This window comes from Lycorma delicatula, chromosome 1 (assembly GCF_047948215.1).
Source record: "Lycorma delicatula isolate Av1 chromosome 1, ASM4794821v1, whole genome shotgun sequence".
Taxonomy (NCBI): Eukaryota; Metazoa; Arthropoda; class Insecta; order Hemiptera; family Fulgoridae; genus Lycorma; species Lycorma delicatula.
Window position 1 is genome coordinate 41,025,720 of NC_134455.1, and position 21,485 is coordinate 41,047,204.

Genomic DNA, 21,485 nt, shown 5'->3' on the forward strand with positions numbered 1-21,485 from the left:
ATAATGCATTGTTATTGCTCTTGCTACCTTGCGATGCTTATCGTCTTCGGAACAAACGATTATCTTTTTTACAATAAAGTTATATTTTACTTTTTTTTTATATGTTCAAAGATAATACCTTTGAATTCTTTATTCTTTAAGTAACAAAACAAAAGTAATGAAATGTAGTTGAAGAACAATTTAGATTCGGAGTAACAGTACAAGGTGAAAAGATAAAGATGCCACGATTTGCTGATGATATAGTAATTCTAGCTGAGAGTAAAAAGGAGTTAGAAGAAACAATGAACGGCATAGATGAAGTCCTACGCAAGAACTATCGCATGAAAATAAACAAGTACAAAACAAAAGTAATGAAATGTAGTAGAAATAACAAAGATTGACCGCTGAATTTGAAAATAGGAGGAGAAAAGATTATGGAGGTAGAAGAATTTTGTTATTTGGGAAGTACAATTACTAAAGATGGTCGAAGCAGGAGCGATAAAAAATGTCGAATAGCACAAGCGAAACGAGCCATCAGTCAGAAATATAATTTGTTTACATCAAAAATTAATTTAAATGTCAGGAAAAAATTTTTGAAAGTGTATGTTTGGAGTGTCGCTTTATATGGAAGTGAAACTTGGACGATCGGAGTATCTGAGAAGAAAAGATTAGAAGCTTTTGAAATGCGGTGCTATAGGAAAATGTTAAAAATCAGATGGGTGGATAAAGTGACAAATGAAGAGGTATTGCGGCAAATAGATGAAGAAAGAAGCATTTGGAAAAATATAGTTAAAAGAAGAGACAGACTTATAGGCCACATACTAAAGCATCCTGGAATAGTCGCTTTAATATTGGAAGGACAGGTAGAAGGGAAAAATTGTGTAGGCAGGCCACGTTTGGAATATGTAAAACAAATTGTTAGGGATGTAGGATGTAGAGGGTATACTGAAATGAAACGACTAGGACTAGATAGGGAATCTTGGAGAGCTGCATCAAACCAGTCAAATGACTGAAGACAAAAAAAAAAATTCTTTAAGTTCATCAACCTTAACTTAAAGCACCGGAACTCTGGCAGAACGTAAGAAGAAACATCGTCATCAATATTACGATGAAGTACTGCTACATCACCATACATAACATTATAATCACTTTCAATTGAGGTCGTAAGCAGTTAATAACTGAACTCCCAAACTTATTCCCATCTACAATGCCATGCATTCCTGCAATAGGCATAACCGAGTCCTTTCCTCTCAAATGGTATGTAAAAAATCACGTGATAGCACGATTGACCCTAGCCACCCACTCCTCACTCGTTGAGCATAAGTCATCGAGCAGCAATATGAAAAATGCATTAGGCATCGAGCAAAAAATGAAAACTAAACTCTTGTTCTTATGTATTACATAAAGAACAGCGAATATTTACATCTCTAAACCACTGCTTACAATTAATATCGATTAACCCACACCTTACTTTCATAATCCATTTAATTTACAATAAAACCAAGATAACTGTATGAAATTCGTTAGTTTGTGTAATAAATTCAACATTCAAATGAATGACAATAAAGCTTCAAAATGATACTGAATTAAGGTTTTAACAAATAATAATACCAAATTCTTTATTTTCTTAAATAAATTAAATAATTAGAGAATAATAAAATAAAATGAATTAGAAAATATAAACCTATTTAAAAATCTGAAAAAGAGAAAGAAATCTTACTACGGAAAAATCGTGAATTTTACACTGATAAAAAAGTATAAACAACCTAAAACATCAAGTGGTATGTTAAACAAAATTATATATATACAGACCTATCTGTATATTTACATTATTATATATATATATATATATATATATATATATATATATATCCTACTTTACGTTGATTATTTTTTTAATAATAGATGATGTAAACAAGATTAAATATGTAAAAAATACAAATATTTATAAAACAAAATAATTTTTCATATCAAATTGTTTTTATTATGCATGCTGATGTTACTGATGAAAAGACAGTTCATATGCATTTGAAAGTGTATATGAATTACCGTGTCCAATTTAACGAATATAATAAGAGTTAACTAAAGAAAGTTTTAAATACTATGACACTTCTCAAAAATATATGATTATATAATTTGGAACTAATTTCTTATTCTGATGGGGGCAGTTATTAAACCCCCTTTTGAAATATTTAAATCTCTTTTGAAATATCTACAGCAATCCGAAACAGACGTCAACTTATTCTTGGCAGAATGTTATAAGTTGTAAGATAATGTAATTCTAATATATATTTCTAACTGAATATTTAAAAGAAAGAATAACTCAATTGTTAGCAAAAACTTTTGTGAGCCAAGTTAAAATTTAATAATTAAATAAAAGTTAATTAAAATTTTAAGTAATCAAAATGGGGAGAAAACGTAAATAAAACCTCTGAAATGAAATATCTGTAGTAAAAAAAAACTTTTTTTTTAATTTTTCCGGTGAGAAGATTGTCACCAAATTTCTTATTTTAATGCAATTTGGTTAAAATTTAAAACAATTAGAAGTCAAAATATTATACGAATAAAATATATAATCAATCATTGACAGAAAATATTGATTTTTTAAAGTTATTATTTTGCAAATAACTTCACATTATACTGCTGTAAACATTTTCCGGAATATTAAATTATTTATTTTAAAAACACATTAAAATTAATAATAAATAAAATAGTAAATGAAATTTACTCAATTCTCCTTTAATTTCTGAATTTTTGAAATTGAAGTCAAAAAGTAAAAGTTGTGGGAGTTGATTTTTTTTTTATTTTGTTTATTTGAAATTGATGTATAATTTTGTTGAAAATATTGAGCGGTAAATATAAAAAGCTTAAAAACAAGTAACAAAAAAGGTTATATTGAAAAGCGTTTCAAAAGAACAGATAGTTGAGGAACTTGCATTTGGATAAAAATAAGTAAACGTGTTCAGAGAAGCAAGGTTAATTAGCTGTTAAAAGTGAACGAACGTTCTCAGGAATGAGGTATATGAGATATAATTTTTTATTTACCTACCTAGCTAGGTACCTATCTTCACCTCTGACTTTCACTCGTTTTCATAAATTATTGCACGAACATTTTTTGAATACCAGAATAATATATTATGGTTAAGTTATGCAATGATGACAAGTGAAAACAATTATATACTGGTGTATAAATATATATATATTTATTATAATTATTATATACATATACGAGGTGCGACAATAAAGTAATGAGACTGATTTTTCTTTGCAAGATGTGGCAACCCTGCAGCTTGCGTAGGCACACCATCTTTGACCTTGGTCTATAAGCTACTTCTAGTCCAAGCGGCACATTGATGCAACTCAATGGTGCTTAAAGGGATCACCCAGACCAAAAAAACAAAGCTCGCATGTCAAAGTCAAAAGTGAAATGCATGCTTGTGTGCTTCTTCGATTACAAGGGAATTGTTCATAAAGAGCGGGTGCCTCCTGGACAAACAATTAACCGATATTTCTACAAAGAAATTTTAGAAAGACTTCGTAAACGAGTTCTTCGTGTCCGTGCCAACATTGCTGATAATTGGATTCTGCATCACGATAATGCGCCATCCCATTTAGCTCTGTCAGTACAGCAATTTTTAACCTCAAAACAAATTTCAGTACTACCACAGCCACCTTATTCACCAGATATCGCTCCTTGCGACTTTTTTCTATTTCGAAGAGTCAAAATGGCGGTCAAGGGACACCATTTTTAAACAACACAAGATGCCCAAAAAGTTGAGACGAGGGTCTTGGAGGATATTACAGAAGATGAGTTACAGAAATGTTACCGTCAATGGCAGAAGCGCTGGAATAAGTGTGTGCAATCAGAGGGAAACTACTTTGAAGGAGACAACACTAAACATGACTAAAACGGTAAGCAACATTTTTTTCACATTAGACTCATTACTTTATTGTCGCACTTCGTATAAACTTTCAAATCTCCTATGTAGACATTTTAGTTACCGTTTCAACAATTCTTACTTCTGTTACTAGGAAACACTTTACAATGGAAATACTAAAGTAGTATTACAAACTAAAATATCCCGATCGGTTCATTTGGTTCAAAGTAACATAGTGCGTTGAACTGTAAACCTCTCCTATTAGCAGATTAAAAAAAATTCTTTCATATTATTTCCCGCCTAACCGACAATTTATACGGGTTACTATGAAAACTCTTAATGGTGTAAACAAATAAAACAAACGTGTTAGTCTAAAGAATTATCGAAACCGTTATTAACAAAATGATACAGTATGGTAACTATACCACAAACTTAAAAATATTTCTGTTTATTATTTTAATTCTCTTTATGGTTTTTTATAGCATCAATTCAAGTGCTCCAGCTTGTGAATCTGTAAACATTAAAACAGTACTCTGGAAAAATGGATGTCAGTCTTATACATTCTCAGGTCGACCATTTCTGAGGTATGTGGTTAATTGAAACCCAACCGCCAAAGAACACCCGTATCCAAGATCTAGTATTCAAATAGAAATCTAACTATTTTTATGTAACGCCATTCTCAAGTCATTCACAAAAGCCAAATAGTTGCTTCAAAGGTAATATTCAAAAAGTATAATTACGTACAATACGAAACATGGCTTTATTAAATTTGAAAGGGCTGAATGATTTTTTTTCTTTTAGTTAATAAATAAACTTTTTTTTATGATAAAACATTTGGCCTTCCCTTAAATTTTTTATCGGTTTTCATTTTCCAATCAACAAAACCATTTATTGTACATAAAATTATTTAAATTAGATAAAATGACAACATATGTATGAATAAGTTTTTACTAACTATCAAAAAATATGTTGAATGTATAATTTCCCTGTTTTCGACAAACCGTAGAAACTTTGTCGTCTCTAATATAATAATATCATACTTCTTAAAGTTACGATGACAAAAATCATACATTTAAATTTTATAAAAAAAATAGTTTGCCAAAAATAAAATTGATGAGAAAAAAGGATAATAAAAAAGGTCAAATATACCATTCGAATGTTAATGAGATTTGTAACTACTTTAAAGTACATGTACATAAACGGTGTAAAAAAAGTCACATATAAATCTTCATCTTATAAATAATAAAAATGAGTCTAGTCGGTATAGTTGAATTATTGTTCTTCAGATTAGCTTCATTGAGTACCAACTGTAACTCCAATCTTAAGTAACTTTGCCGGCTAATTATATGTAACTATATAATTAAATCATTATAGAGTTTGCAAGTTCATAATATACATAAACTGAACTGGAATAAACCAATTCGAACAATTTAACACGTATTATCGCACACAGTTTTTACCACCATTTGTATTAGTTACACTGAGAGAAAGTGGTTTTGGAAGCACAGTTTAATGAAGGTAATTTACAGAGAGCTCTATTTCTAATTTTTTATTTTCTAATCGTTGAGGTGATCAAAGAATAAATTAAATGTTTTTATCGATATTACAACTATTTTAATAAAAATAAGAATGAACGAGTATTTTCATTACAAGTCTAATTCTACGTCGTTCAGTTTTACTGTAATTACACTGTCTACGCAATGTTTGTAACAGATTTGTTGATTAGTGTTTTATTAACAAGTTTTTTATGATGAAAATTAAATTATAATCAGAAATGTTCTAACAAGCTACGTTTTTGATTTATTTAAATTTATCCCTATTATGTCATTTTTTTTTCGCCTAATAGAAAAGATCTGGAATTTTGTGCATTATGTAGTAGCAGAATAAATAAACGCTGCATCAAATATATGACATCATTGCAATAACAATTTAACAAATGAGTCCTCTCAGAATATTCATCTCTTTGTAAACACTCAATTTAAATCGATGCAGATAAAGTCAATGGTGGTAAAAATTGTGTACGGTAGTACATATTAAATTGCGCGAGTTGAGTTAGTTACTGTCCTTAAGTTTTTACGTTTAATAAATTTCAGTATATTTTTATAAATTAACGAAGTATTTATATAGTTTTTATCTTTTTTTATTTTACGTCAGGTTATATTTATATGATGAGCCGTCAAAAGCATTATTAAAAAAATTCTTCAAACGATCGTAGTGAAAATTCTTTTCATGAAAGTGTTGAGTTCCCTATAAAGAGTCAGCGTAGGCCATTTTTTAATTTGATGAAATCTTCTTACGCTTATTTATTTTAACTGTCCATTGAGAGATCGAGATAAAGAATGGGCGCATATAATGCGTATTTGATGTTATGTTAAGATCATGCTTACTAGGGTGGTTACAAGGGAAAGAGTAGCATTTATTTTTTCGATACTTCTGGTTTGGGGCTAACCAACAAATCATTATGACGACTTCTACTTTTGCTAAAACGAATGTTACTGGTTTTCTTCAAAAAATAAAAGTAATATGTAACACAAATGGTCCATCGGTTACAACACCAATTGTGCTCGTGGAGACTATTTACCTATACCATCAGCCTCAGCTTCCTGGCAGGAGATTTTAAATTCTGAAGAGAATTGTTCATAAAATACTGCCGCGAAATAAGCTTTAAGAGACGAAGATTTCATATGAAAAATCAAATATAACCTAATAGATTCACAAATGAACCTTAACGATTTAGTACGTTAGTTGAATTTATCAAAACAGCCAGCAGAACTTCTAGATTCACGTTTAAAGGAGTGGAATTTATTGACTAAGGATACCAAATTTTCTTGCTTAAAAATCAGAAATAAAGACTTGATGAAATACTTTACTATAAAATAAATTAAAAAAAAATGCAAAAAATATATAAATATAATAATAGTAATAATAATTATAAATATATATATATATATATATATAAATAATATATTTTATCTGTTCCTGTATTGATGTAGAAGGTTTGATGTCTGATCTGGGTATTGTTTATAAGGCTGATGACTGGCGGTTATTCATTGATTCCTCAAAAACAAGCTTAAAAATAGTGCTACTGCATAATTCAAATATTAATGTTAGAGCACGCAATTGGAATGAAAGTGACATATGAAAGTAAGTCTTTAATTTTGAAAGATGTAAATTACTACGACCACTAATAGCGTATCTGATGCGATCTCAATGTTATTGTCTTCTTCGCAATCTATAAGATGGCTTTATTATGTTTGCGGGACATCGAGCAACAAGTGAATATTATGGGGTTAAAGATTGTCCAAAAATATTTCACTCTCGGATAAAATAATAAGTATGTTTCATTAGTCAACCCTCAGCATGTTGTTTTGCCACTTTCTTAATAAAACTGGGTTAATGAAAAAATCTTGTAAAAGTACCGAATAAATAAATAGAAGAATTTAAATATTTTATGTATTTTAAAGGAGAAATATTCATTTTACATTAAATTAAAAATTTACTGAGTGAGGAAAATTTTGACAATTTATATACAGGGATGGCGCCATGGTAGTAATTTAAAAAAGTATTTCACGGTTTTCTTGGAAATAAGAAAGCAAAAAATAGTGATCCTTTTAAACAAAATTAATTATAAAAATTTAGGTTGCCTGATTTTTTTTTTTTAACAGTATCCCAACCACGTACGGGGAAGACACACATCTTGTTACGTTACCGGTCGCCACACCACCCCCTACGTTCCAAGCTCTGAGGGGCTTTACCAGAGGTCGTCTTTAGACTCTCTAACTGATAACATCTCACAGTCATCAGCCAGGCCTCGATCGGAATGCCACCGATGTAAATGCCTCGGCAGAGATTTTCATCAACAATTTCATAACAAATTTCACCTTCACGCAGGCCTCAACCACACTCACATCCAACCTAACATGATTCCCTCAAAATTACTATCCGAAACCGCGGAAGCGCGGACTTCGCACGTAATACAGATTTGATAGCACCGTTCGTGACTGTGAATGCCTCATAAAACGAACGAGTTTAAAATTAAATCAGTGGTACACTAATACCAATCAAAATTGTGTTTTACGCAACATAGAAATTCAGACCTACACCGAAATAAGTCGACCAGTTTAGGTCACCTAACAAGGGGAACGCAACCTCTTCCTGTCCGAGCAGGAGCCGCACCATTATCTGGTCCCATCATGGTGTCTCGCGTGGCATTACCAAGTCACGATCAGGACTGTCACCGGTCGCACGGGCTACCATACCCCGGCGGCGCATCCCCCCCACATCAGCGGGAGCCCCAAATTGAATCACAAACAGTACCGATTTAACCGTGGCATCGATGCCACAGCGCTTAGCTTCAACCAATCCGATGCCTAAGCCGAAACCCTAGCCACCTGGGATTCTACCACGATCGAGTACCTCGATTAAACTCCCTCTACAGACCTACACATTGCAAGGGCGCGAAGAAAACCAGCCACTATAAACTATTCCTCGCGGATCACCAGTTGGTACGGAGATTCAGAAAGGAATGTATTCTTTCAAGTTCTCTAACAGCTCGTGACCGTTCGACCTCATATCGGGGACAGACGTAGAGGACGTGGTCCACTGTATCATCAGTTCCGCAATCCGGGCGTTGACTCGAATCCACCATTATATTTTGCAGTGCCATCTTTACTCTTTCCCAACAAATTTGGGTGCTGTAAATGTTGGGCAGGGAGAATGCTACCATCAGGATGTATTGCAAATAGAACAGTGCCACCTTACTAAATGCATGAATTGATGATGAGTAACTACTGTAGGTTTCTACAGAGGATCTTACTATATACAACAGGAAGAAGTAATTTATTAGTTTCCACACTCCAGTTCTAAAAATTAAAGGTTTGTTTTATCTGTTACAGTTATCGGTTTTAAGCTATAAAGTTTATTTTGTTTAATAAACAAAATAAAATATGACTATGGAAAATATATATAATATAATACAAAATCTATTACATCTATGAACTTGGTCATTTTTATACTTTCATATTATTTCATAATTTTTGAACGGCGTGTAACTAAACTTCGTTGGTTGATGGAAAAAACTGATTTAATTTTAAGATTTAGAGCAAAAAAGATAATAAATATCACTTATTCAAGTTTCTGTTCAAATTTGTTATTGTTACAATTTACAGACCAGTTTACTGTTCTAAAAATACTCTAAAAACTGCTATGTAGTTGACAATTTGTTTTCTTTATGAATGAATGTATATACGCTTTCTTTATAAATGTATGTTCGCACGTACGTGCAAACATACATTTATACGAACACTGTCCTCTCCTGTTTTTGTTTTTTGGGGTCCCTGGATCATGAAACATGAGAAATAACAAAAAATCCATACTCCATTTTTTGACTGATTACCATACTTTCGTTCTTACAGCGCACCTCAGGAACTCTGATATAAGGAATTTAAAAATACTAAATATATATCTTTGTAATTTTAATTTCTACTAAACACCAGTTTAAATCATAATTTCTTGGGTAATTTACGGACGAAAAAATATAGTATTCTAATATTGTTACATACACATGCAAAGAATTCAATTTATGAATAGCTTCATGTTAATAAAGGTACATGTTGAGTAAACATTGCCAAATTGGAACAATGTGTTCAAGATGAATGGTACTTCTTTGATGGAACAGTGCAAAATGCAGGGATTTACAGAAATTCTCAATTCTGTTTGAGCAAACCTAATACGTAACCCAATAAAACAATCGTCATTTTATAAATATCAAACTTAAAAGTAGACTTCTTAAACTTATTTAACGAACTATAATATAATTTTTGAACATTTTTAGTCAAAACTTCATCACCCATTTCAAGCGAGAAGTTAATATACACAGTCACATTTCAGACAGGATACATTGATAATAAACCGATAATTCGTATTGATTTTTAAATTACCTTTTCACTTTGTTCTTAACCATTATTCTGGTATTATATTATTTTTCAAAAATGTGTTAAATATCATCGCGATGATTCAGTCAAAGTATTTTTTCTAGTCTTTATCTTTTCATTAGTTATACTGTTCAATTCATCTGCTTTACTATCTTTCAATTTCTATATATATCCTACGGAGTACCTCTTCTTCCAGTTCAGCTCGTCTGTCATTAAAAGAACGTTCTTCGTCTTTATTTCACTCTCCTTCTTTATTCTCGACTTTGTACTCTAACTTTAACAACTTTATGATGGTCTACAAGCAAACAATAATCACTACTTCTTTAGCCTCTTTTCTCCACTCATTGATGCCTCTTTGAAATAATTTTGTTGTCCTACTTGCTCTCGACTCCTGCAACGTTTAAAAATTTTCCTTTTTTCTATAGTTTTTTTTAAATTCGTTATTCTCTTCTTATTATATATTTTTATAAATACTTTAGGATAATTAATTTTTAGATTTTAATAAAATAAAATTTTTCTCGTACGATTCCTTTTCTAATTTCTTCCGTTTTTTCATTTTTTAAAACTTGTTGTTGTGGTTAATCGTCTGACTTATTTTTACTTAGTTTTCTGTAAAAATATTTTAATTTCATTATATTTTTGCTCTCGTGTTCCTAATAATTTGGTTTAACGTAAGTATCATTTTGGTAGAACCATTACATTTTTATTTCTTCATTTTCTACACCGACTCCCAATTTTTTACTTCAATATTTGAATACATTGAATTATTTAATAACCTCTAAAATTTATTTTAAATTTTCTTTTACAAGTAATAGATTTGATTGCATTGTTGCATGATCACTCCCTATATTAGATCAGTTGTCCGATTTACATATTGAAAAATGTCTTACTTATAATGTCCAGTCTTGCTTATAAAGTAGACATGATCATTGTTCATGATACGGACTGAAGTCAAGCTAAGCAGATCAACTTTATGATCATTCCTTTTAGAAAAAATAAATTAATTAAAAAATTATTTATTACTCGGCAAATTCTACTTATATAAATAAAAGTATTTGTTAACTTCCTACTGTTTCTCTTTGTATTATTACATATCATATGTTTACGTGCATCATTATCTGTAAAATTTTAAAATTTCCAAAAAATATATTATAATTCTTTTATTCAGGTAGCGAAGTTAGAGCATACCACTTTACATCCAAAATTTTCTACAATTTCAAATTTTTTTTTTATTTTCTAAATTTTCGATCTTCTAGTTCATTTGCTAGATAAATTTTGATACCTGTGGCGATAAGATCAGAAGCATATTATTTCGTTTTTGTGAATTTTATTTATTGCAAATCTGTTCTTGCCTGCCTCTGTGGCGCGAGTGGTAGCGTCTCGGCCTTTCAACCGGAGGTTCCGGGTTCGAATCCCGGTCAGGCATGGCATTTTTCACACGCTAAAATCATTCATTTCATCCTCTGTACAGTAATGCTTAACTGTGGCCCCGGAGGTTAAAAAAAAAAAAAAAAATCTGTTCTTGCTGTTCAATCTAGAACGGTAAAATAAAATAAGATGTTGTTTCTGTCCAACACAAAGAATGTCCAACACAAGAATAAAAACGTTAATAATTATGTTAGATAATATGTTAGATCATCACGTTACCCGACGTAGGCTACCAATACGGAGGTACATTTTCAGAACCTTCTAGTCATAATAGGATCTACAAGTTGTAAACGTCTAAATATGAAAGTGATTAAATTATTTATTTTCAAGTTTTATGCCAGAAGGGTTGTACAAGATTTGATTCCAAGAAGAGTTTCAAGAAATATTCCGCTGCTGTTACAGCACCTAATTGCCGGGAGAAAATTCCACAGAGCACTCCAGAGGGATCTATGGAAAAATAAATACTGACTTTAGTACTGGCTTTGTAGGTATAATTAAATATATATAATATAGAGTACTTATAAGTTTCGCTTCGTATGAAAGTAAAATTTAGTCAGGGATCTTTAACTAATTATCCAGCTGCCTTTTAACCGATTGTGATTTTTCCCAGCTCTAATGCACTTGCATTTTACCAAATGTAAACATTTCAACGATATATACATACTAACCTTTTACGTAGTAATTATTTCCATAGGGTATAATCACAACCGAAGTAACACTGATAGATATATTCACAGTGAGTATTCAGTACGATTAAACCTTTATGGCATCCCAATTTTAAAAAAAGTAATATTTTGCCATTTACTTTTTCTGTCAAACTGTCAACTTCATATTAGTCATTGTCACTTTATACAGATTATTTCAGAACATAGTAAAATACCGGTTATTGCGCCAGTAAATTTATGTATATTTTTATTTCACTTTGGACTTCAACCATACTGCTTTCATTTTCGTTAGAATCTTTTATAAAAATCTGCCCTTTTAAAATAATGAATAAGTGAAATTTAAGGCGTTTAGTTACTGGGCTTTTTTTATAACCAGTAGATTTGATCGATTGACTTCATAGTTACCATTTTTTTTCGTTTTGATTGTGTTTTTTTTTAGAATTAACTTATTAACTTCATTATAAATCAAGTTAGATTATAAGATATTTACTGTAGAGCTGTTATAAACAACCAACAATATACATCTATGAATATTGTTACCAGTAAGATATATTTTTATGCAACGTAAGTTCTATTTCATAGAAAAAAATTATATTTACAGTTCACCACTATAAAACCGTAGGCCAATTAATTTTATTACTTTCTACCTAATCTAGTTATACTTTTATGTAGATGACATCAGTAGCCAACATGAGCGTACTTGTTTCAAAATTAAAACGCCCCGTTGATTATTGAAAAAAAACAAAACTTTATTAAAGGTTTTAATGAAATACAATCACCAAATTAAGTAAGAAGAGGGTAGAAAAATTAATCATTATGTCGATCTTACTGATCAGATTTGCAATCTCATTTCGCCGTTTTATAAAATTCCATATTAGAGTTATTGAATTATAAGCCAAAATTACGGGTTTAATGTAGGAACAACGGAAGAAAACTAACCAGCAAAAATTCAAATGAAGAAGTGCTGTTATTTCCACACGATTTAGGCTAGAACAAGGATGTGACATTCTGTAACAAACAAAGTCATTGTTATAGATACAGTCTCTATATTATTTTATAGTTTTCCTTGCATTTTCTTATTTTTCAAACAAAGTTGTAGAAAAACGTTAACCTATTCTAATGATGCTTTTGCCTTAACAATAAGTTAGTTAAAATATCTTAAAAATAATTTTTATGTATCTATTAAAATAAATAAATTATTAATTCAAAGTCGCCCATCCCTTTGTTAGTTGTGCTCATAAGAAAAGTAAAATAATGAAATAAATTAAATAAAATTATTTGAATCTTTATTCTAAATCCTATTCATATTTTAAAAATGGTACGTAGGCTATTATAACTTTCCACCTTCGCCAGAAATATTTAGAATTCAAACATAATGGTCTGATTTTATAAAAAAAATGAAGGGATTTGTGGAAAAATAATAAAAACTAAAGTAAAACTACCATGAACGTAATGAAAAAAAATTTCTTCTCACTTTGGATTCGGAATATATGTTAATTTAATTTAAGTAGCCCTTTAAGTGATGAAGAAAGATTATTAAAAAAAATTAAAAATAATATTATAAAAGTTCTTATTTGTTTTTTGTCATAGTAATAACAGGCTTACGACCTCTTGCATCGTTACTAAATAACAATTTTTTTTTTATAGCATGTGAGAAATGCCATGCCTGACCGGGATTCAGACCTGGGTCCTCTGTTAGGTCGAGTCGTTACATCAGTTCAATATAGGCTAAAATAAGAAAAAAAAATCATTTCATTTCAAAAAATTTCCATTTTAGGTCAATATTTTCCATTTTAGGGATCTATATTTCAAAAACATGAATAGTTTCTTTACAGTAAGTTCTATATATATATATAAAGTATAATTTTTAAAAATATTTAAGCCGAAGGAAAGAAGAACAAAAGAACAAAATCGGTTTGTCAGTTCTGACACAAGGCCAAAAGCACTGCAACCCACATATATCCATACGTCCATACGTACGAAAATAGATACAAATTTATATGTTTTTTTTTTTTTTAGTCTATATGAACTTGTTGGACTCTAAAACTGAAAGATTTGCCTTAATCACCACATCTTCCTTATTATCATAGCTATTCTATCTGTATTCGCCCGGAAGATAATAAAATGATCGCTTTATGAAACTCCTTGTAAACAAGCTTTTTTTTATTTTATAGTGACACTCGGCTTGCAATATTGATAAAAACATTGTCGATAAAATCTATGAATTTGTAGAAGTATTGAAAGGAACATAAAAAGTTTTTTTTGTATAATGTAATTCAAAATATCTATGATTTACTGTAAGTTTTACAATAGAAACTATTACGATGCAAAAAAGAAGTCCTCAAGCTATATTTCTTGTTTATCATATTTCTAATAATGTAAAGGATCAGTTAAATAATATATAGGATAGACAATAGATTGGTCGATACGGATCAGTGAAATAGCCACCACGATCTCCCGATCTCATGCCTCAGACGTTTTTCTATAGAATTGGATATAAGTCAATTGTTTATTCGAAACTGATTAACACACAAGAATAACTAAAGAATCGCATAATAGAAGCTGCGGAAACTATTAAGAATACTTCTAACCTTATGAGACGCGCTAGAAAAAAATGGATTCGTCGAGCAAATTCACGTATTGAACAAAGTAGGAACTATTTCGAACAACTTTGAAGCTAATTAATAAACGCCTTCACTAATTCCTAATGCCAGTTTTCCGTTTTTTCAAAGTTAAATTACATTTTATGTTAAAATCTGTTTCCAACCTACGGCCAAAATTATTTATTTCATCTGTAACATTTTTTTCACAATTCAGCCAGTTTTTTTTTTAATAAAGGTAAATTTCAATATACTGTATTCAATTTTTTCTTAAGAAATTTAGGTAAGTCTTTTCAGAATTAAATTTTCTACATTTTTAACTGGAAAAAATTACAACTTAATTAATCATTTAACAAAGTTTCAACTACAATTCACATAACGTAAATTTGATTACTGCAATGACTGACTGTTGTTGAACTTCAATCATTAAAAATTTACTAAATTTATATTCACATCGCAGTTTGAATTAAATATTTTTTATAACATTGTAAAGGGATATTTAATTTTTAATTTTAATGTTTACATATTGTTTCTTTATATTTCTCGTTTGCAATAATATGTAAAATATTCACGTGGAAAAACAAATCAATGGAACTGAAAAATAATCCTGTCTTGCTGTGCAAAATGTAAAGTTGGAAATGAAATAAAAATAAGCAGCGGAACGCTACGTTTTGCTGATCATAACTAATAAGCAATATTTTATTTATTAACTATCTACAATATTTTATTAAATAATATTTGTTACTTTTTTTAGATCGTTATTTATAAACTGTGGTATTTCCCATAACCAATAAAGCATACTATGCCGGCAACGTTGCCTGCAAGCTGGTAGAAAAAAACAATTTAGTCGAAGAATACAGCCAAATCGGGTTGTCGGTTGCAGACTGGGTTGGCGGTTGTTTGAGAGGGGAAGCGGCCTAGTATCGGTCGAACTCGCAGATGCTGTGCTCACAGGACCATATATATGCTTGAATTATGACATCATCCAATATGAGGAATTCATGATCCAGCTGCAAGAAGCAAATATTTATTACAAAAACCTCAAAGATAATAATGAGGCTGACCTCATTATTATTTTTGAATGCAATTTATAGAATATCTGGTAGCTCTGATATAAACGTATAACGTTTATAGAATGGCGTAGAAATATGCGACTGCTTTAAAAATATTCATCGTTATAAAATTTTAATTTACTCATGCATAAGTTATTATGTTGATACAAACAAGACATAATCCTGTAGGGTAAAGGATGAGGGGCAAGGTGAGGAGAGACTACAGAAAAGGATTGCGGACGGAATCGAGGTTACCTATACGAGCAGATTACAAACCAAGAAATTGTGCATTAAGGATATTGATGCACATTCTACGGAGGAGGAGATAATGACTGCTCTGGGTTTGATAACGGTCTAGGAAGCGGAAACGGCCTAGACCGTTATCTAGGAAGCGGATTAGTTCCGGGGCTTGACCTAAGGCCGTCGTACGGAAGTACTAGGATTGCTACGCTACTGGTGCCATCTAGGATAGCAGATAAATTTTGTCAGAGTGATAGGGTAAGGATTGGCTGGGTCTCTTGCCTTTTTGCTCCTAGCGAAGATATAAAGAAATGCTACAGATTTTGTGAGGTAGGTCATAAGGCCGCTAAATGCGATGGTCCGGACAGGAGTAGGTCATGTTTTAATTGTGGTAAGGTTGGGCACTTTAAGGCCAGGAGAACATCAGAGACGGGCTACAACGCACTGGAGGCACAGGGTGCCATATATCTGCGAAATGAAAATATTGCTAACTAATGCCAAAAGAAGTCCTCTTTCTCATGTCTTAGTCGAGGAAATAGCGGGACGATATGACGTCGATTTCATTGTGACCTCTGAACTGAATTAGGCCGTTGCTGTCAGGAAAGATTGGAGCGCTGAGAAGAGGGGCGATGTTGCCATTCTGAATGTCGGTTGCAAACTGGGCTGGCGGTTATTTGAGAAGGAAACCGGCTAGTATCGGTTGAACTTGCAGATGCTGTGCTCCATATATATGCCCGAATTGTGACATCGTTCAATATGAGAAATTCATGATCCAGTTGGAAGAAGCAGTAATCCGAGCAACTAGGAAAATTATTCTTATGAAGGACTTCAACTGCAAAACCGTTGAGGACAGGAAATGCTTACACAAACAGGCGGGGAGAAGTCCTTACCGAATTGATGCATATGATTGGGCTTTATTGTATTAATGATGACGGGACGCCTACTTATAAGGCCAGAGGGCACACATCTATCTTGGATTTAACTATTTTGGATGGAAGATGAAATCAAGATTTGTGTACCTGAAGGGTGCTAATAGATGATACTGATAGTGACCATCCTCCTCTATACTGTAGGTGCAGGACCATCATTCAAAGTTAAGGACCGTGGACTACCTCCAAAATTGTGTGATCACCACGTGGACACCGTGGTCTAGAAATTCACAAACTAAGATATGAGCTTCAGTTGTCACCTGAGGCCCTGCAGAAGGTTGTCAAAGACAACCCCGTACAGCAAGTAAACGTAGAAATCATAAACCAGTTTTCTGGTGGACGGCATCGGTGGTACAAATGCGTATCGACCTTCAACAAAATAGGAGGCTAATGCAACGTCTACGACGGTCCAGCAGAGAGGGTCAAGTGACGGCCAAAGTGTTCAAGGACCTGGTTAGTCATGCACCATGGGAGACCTTGTTGATATGGTGAAATATTCTCTGGTCCCTCGAATGCGTTTCCAGAGAATTCTGTGGCTTTCTTGGATTGCTGTTGGTGTTATTGGCTGTCGGTAGCGTGTGTACTTCCGACAGTTTAAACGTGTACTAATTGGATTCTGCGGCTGCTGTTAAGCATTATATATTAAGATTCACATTCTGCTCCTCATTTGTGTTGTATAAGGCACAGATTTCTATGAACGTGTACCCGCCTCACCGTGAAGAGGTGGCAACGACTTCTGGTCGCAAGCCCCTGTAACGTAACGAAATAGACCCTTTATTCCTACTGGCGTTCTTTAAATAACGAAGCCGTAATCCGTAGTTATTTTATAACTGATCAAGAAGCTGTTAAGAGGTACGAAGAGTGTCAGGAGAATATATTAGGACTACAGTTGCCCGTGCTCGCTGTGGGCAGTCGTTACATCTGTGGGCTTGCCCAAATATTTACATAGGAGGAAGTTAGCGAGAATTGCGTTTGTCATGGCTAGTCAGAATTAGGGAACCTCTGGGCATGCAAGAAGTAGGATTTCAGGTAGTGAAGAAGTCTGGGCGGAAGAGGTAGCCATCAATACCTTGTGGAAACAAGGCATCACTGCCTTGTTTCAACTGCAGTAGCGTGGTTTCACGCAAAATAAGATTAGAACTTTCTCGAGCTATTTCAGCGACAGAACCGTTATTCTTCGTGACGGCGGCTCGTAGTAGGAAAGACCCTGTCAAAAGGTTGTCTACAGGAAAGTGTTCTAGGTCCACTCGTCTGGGTTGTTGAGTTCGATTTTCTCATGCGATTGTGGATGACCAGTGGTTGCCGCATCGTGGCGTTTGCCGAAGGTGGTTTGCTGCTGGTCGAGTGTAACTCGCGTGCCGACATAGAGCTCAGAGCGACACAGGCATGTAAGGATCTCAGTTGTTGAACCTTCAACATAACATGGGTTTCAGTTCCGAGAAAACCACTATGATATTTTTTAAAGATCGTCTAGCCACGAACCGTCATCGGCGAGTCGTGATAGACGGCTTTCCGATAAGGCATGTCACTGTTCAGAAATATTTGGGTATCATGCTTGATGAAAAGCTTCAATTCAGGAAACACTTTCAATTTTTCAGCAAGGAAGGCTATTATTGATGCTTTCTTCGGTGTTCGAAGTGTCATCCTTCCACAGCTGATGACGGGTCATGTCACTTTTGAGTCATTCTTGTATGGTACTTGCAGGCGGGAGTTACCCAAATGTATGTAATGTGATGCCCAAGACACAATAGAGCACACGCTGTTACACTGTCCGGAGTGGGAAGAACACCGTGGACGTGCTGGCATCAGTGGCCTAGAACTGGGAGATCTGAAGACGTATATGCTAAACTCGGAGGACAACAGGAGGGCAGTTGAGGAATTCACTGGGGCGACACTTCGGTCTAAGGAAACAGAGAAAAGGAGGAGGTAGAGGATGAGCAGGAGAAGAATAAATTACCTAAACAAAGTCCTGTGTAAGAGATGAAGAAAAGGACTGGAGAGCGATGGTTGAAGGATGCCTCTCGCAGAGTCATCATTCGTCCGCGCGTCTCCCGGTGCTGAGTGATGCTTTATTGCCGGTCCAACCACGGGAGGGAGCGGTGGTGAGATTAGGAGGTTTTGTCGGTAGGGCGAGGTAAACATACGCATTTAAACAAGATCTTGCGGAACCTGGTGCGAGTCCGGAACTCTTTCCGTAAATGGGGTTCCTCTGACTCACCAAAACAAATAGTACAAAAAGTATTTTAAATTGTAAATAATGCGTTCATGAAAGCTATAAAAAAAACTACGACCAAGTAAATTAAGAAAAATCTTAAAATCTTCTAAAAAGTTTTAAGAAATGTTATATTAGAACTAAACCTTTCTTAGTATTCCACTAGCCGGTTGTAAATTAATGTGTCTGCGAAGAAACATACATAAATTAAAAAAAAAAAAATTACTAATTGTTAGATTCAGAAGAATACCAAACACTTAAAATTTGAATAAAACTATTTTCAAACAGATCAAATAATAGTTAAATGATGGAATGCTAAGCTTCTGTTGCCAATGCTTTTAAACCCAGTATATACTTCAAGTATTTAGTTGTTAAATTTATAAATTTATTATTTTTAATAAACTCTATCTTTAATGGTCTAATTGATAGCTGAAAAGTGAAGTTTGAATGTCAATTTTAGTCATTATTAAAAGCTTTTATGAAATTATAAAAATTTATAATTAACTAATAATTTCTTAATCGTAATCATAATTATTTCCCAAATAAACAAAAAGAAATGATGCGTAAGACACGGTTTCCTACAGAGAGGGACTTGTAAATTTATTCCTTTGCTCTACCTAATAGGTTTTTAAAGCTGCGAGAAACGTAAAGCACATGAGGAGAAAATGGATTTAGTGAAAGTAGTTATTTCTAATTGTAATGGTATTTTTTTATAGCTAGTTTATGCAATAAACTGAGTAAAGGTTTCACTTTTAACCCTTAGCTCTATTGTAAGCACCGTTCGGTATCTAGGTATACACCTTTATCTAGGCTGTTTGCAAATTATATGATCAAATGGTCGAAAAGAAAAAATCTCTTCTTTTCTATACAGAACTAATTTGGTTGTCGCGGGTGAAAGTGTTAACCTGGTTATTGGAATTGAGAGATGAATTAATAATAATTTTCCACAATAAACATACGCCATTCTGAATGTTTTTACACAATAATGGATGACTTGAATTGAATTTAGGAGTGATAAATACATTTAATTAATGACAGACAAATTTCATGCTTTCATTCAACTTGATTTCTGGATTATTCACCTTCAAAAGAAAAGTTTTTATATGTTTTCCGACATTTTCGATAATATTGAGAAAAATTTAGATAAAAAAACACTATTCACTACGGTTTGGATAACATGAAGATGCATTTGCGTGAGGTAAAAATTCGTCTGGTGGAGTCAAATTTATCCCAGATGATAAAAAGGATTTCTCCACGAGATGAGTACTACAAACATTAACTGAAACTGTTGTTGCTGCTAAGTTACAAGTTGAAATTTAGAACCAGTTCATCGAAATGTCAGCTGATAAAACTTTACGACTACAGTTCAGGAAGATGTAAAAACGTTTTGGCTTGCTCGTCAAAATGAATATGAAAATTTTGTTACAGAAAATAATATTGAAAGTACTGATCCCTTTCGCCACGTATTATCTCCATGAAAAGGGTTTTTCTTCTATGGTTGCGCTCAAAACTAAATAATACGATCCTGTTATCGCTTGAAAAAAATTTGCTTTTGTGTGTTTCTAATATAGATCCACGTTTGGAGAAACTTCTGAACGGAAAACAAACGCAACTTCTGATTATTTCCTTTAAATGTGTACTTTTAAAATAATTAAACCGTTTGTAATAAATGATATTTTTCTCATGAAATGATTTCATTATTTTTTACGTGTAAATTTGTACGCTAATTTTGCGACTCCTCTCTCAAATCACCGCGACCTTCAGGTTGAGAAACGCTGTAATAGGAAATTAATTTTCTATTGCTATCTCGGTGAATTAAATTTACTACTGCATCAGTAACAATTCCATTGAAATGCAGTTGATGTTTAGCCCAAACCGCTTGACTCCTCAAGGTGAATACCACGTGATTTGACTTAGCTGGGTTCACCTTTATTATTCATACGTGTAACCAATCTATGATGAGGTCGAAAGCCAACTGTACCTTGGTGGACGACGAGGGCCGTGTCATTGTCAACTGCTAGGAATACTGTGTCGCGTGCAAAGAACACAACTGTGGCGTAGTCTGAGATGGGAAGGTCCCCAGTAAAGGTTAAAGATCACGAGCAAATCCTCTCAGGATTGTAGCTTAAGGAACGTCGGAATGAATGTAGAAAGTGTGGAAATTTGTAATGTAACGTTAAATAATATTTGAGACGACTCAATTTTAATGTGTTAAGAAGGCCTAACAGCCAGACTTTATCAAAGGCTTACTGTATGCCTAAGAAAGCCGCTGAATAGAATTTCTACCTTTCCAAGCAATTGTAGATGATAAAAAAATACAAAAAAACATTACAAAAATATATTTGATTACATATAAAAAAATATTTTTTAAAAAAGCTTTTATTTAACTAATATTAACATTAAAATTAATAAAAAAAAGGAAAAAAATTAGAAAAACCCTCTAAAAAGTAAAATATAAGAATTAAATCAAATTGAGAATTTAAAAAAAAAAATATAATGTATTAACAAATATAAATATGCACAGAAAAGTAAAAAATAAATTATATAAATATCTAATAAATAACCAGTC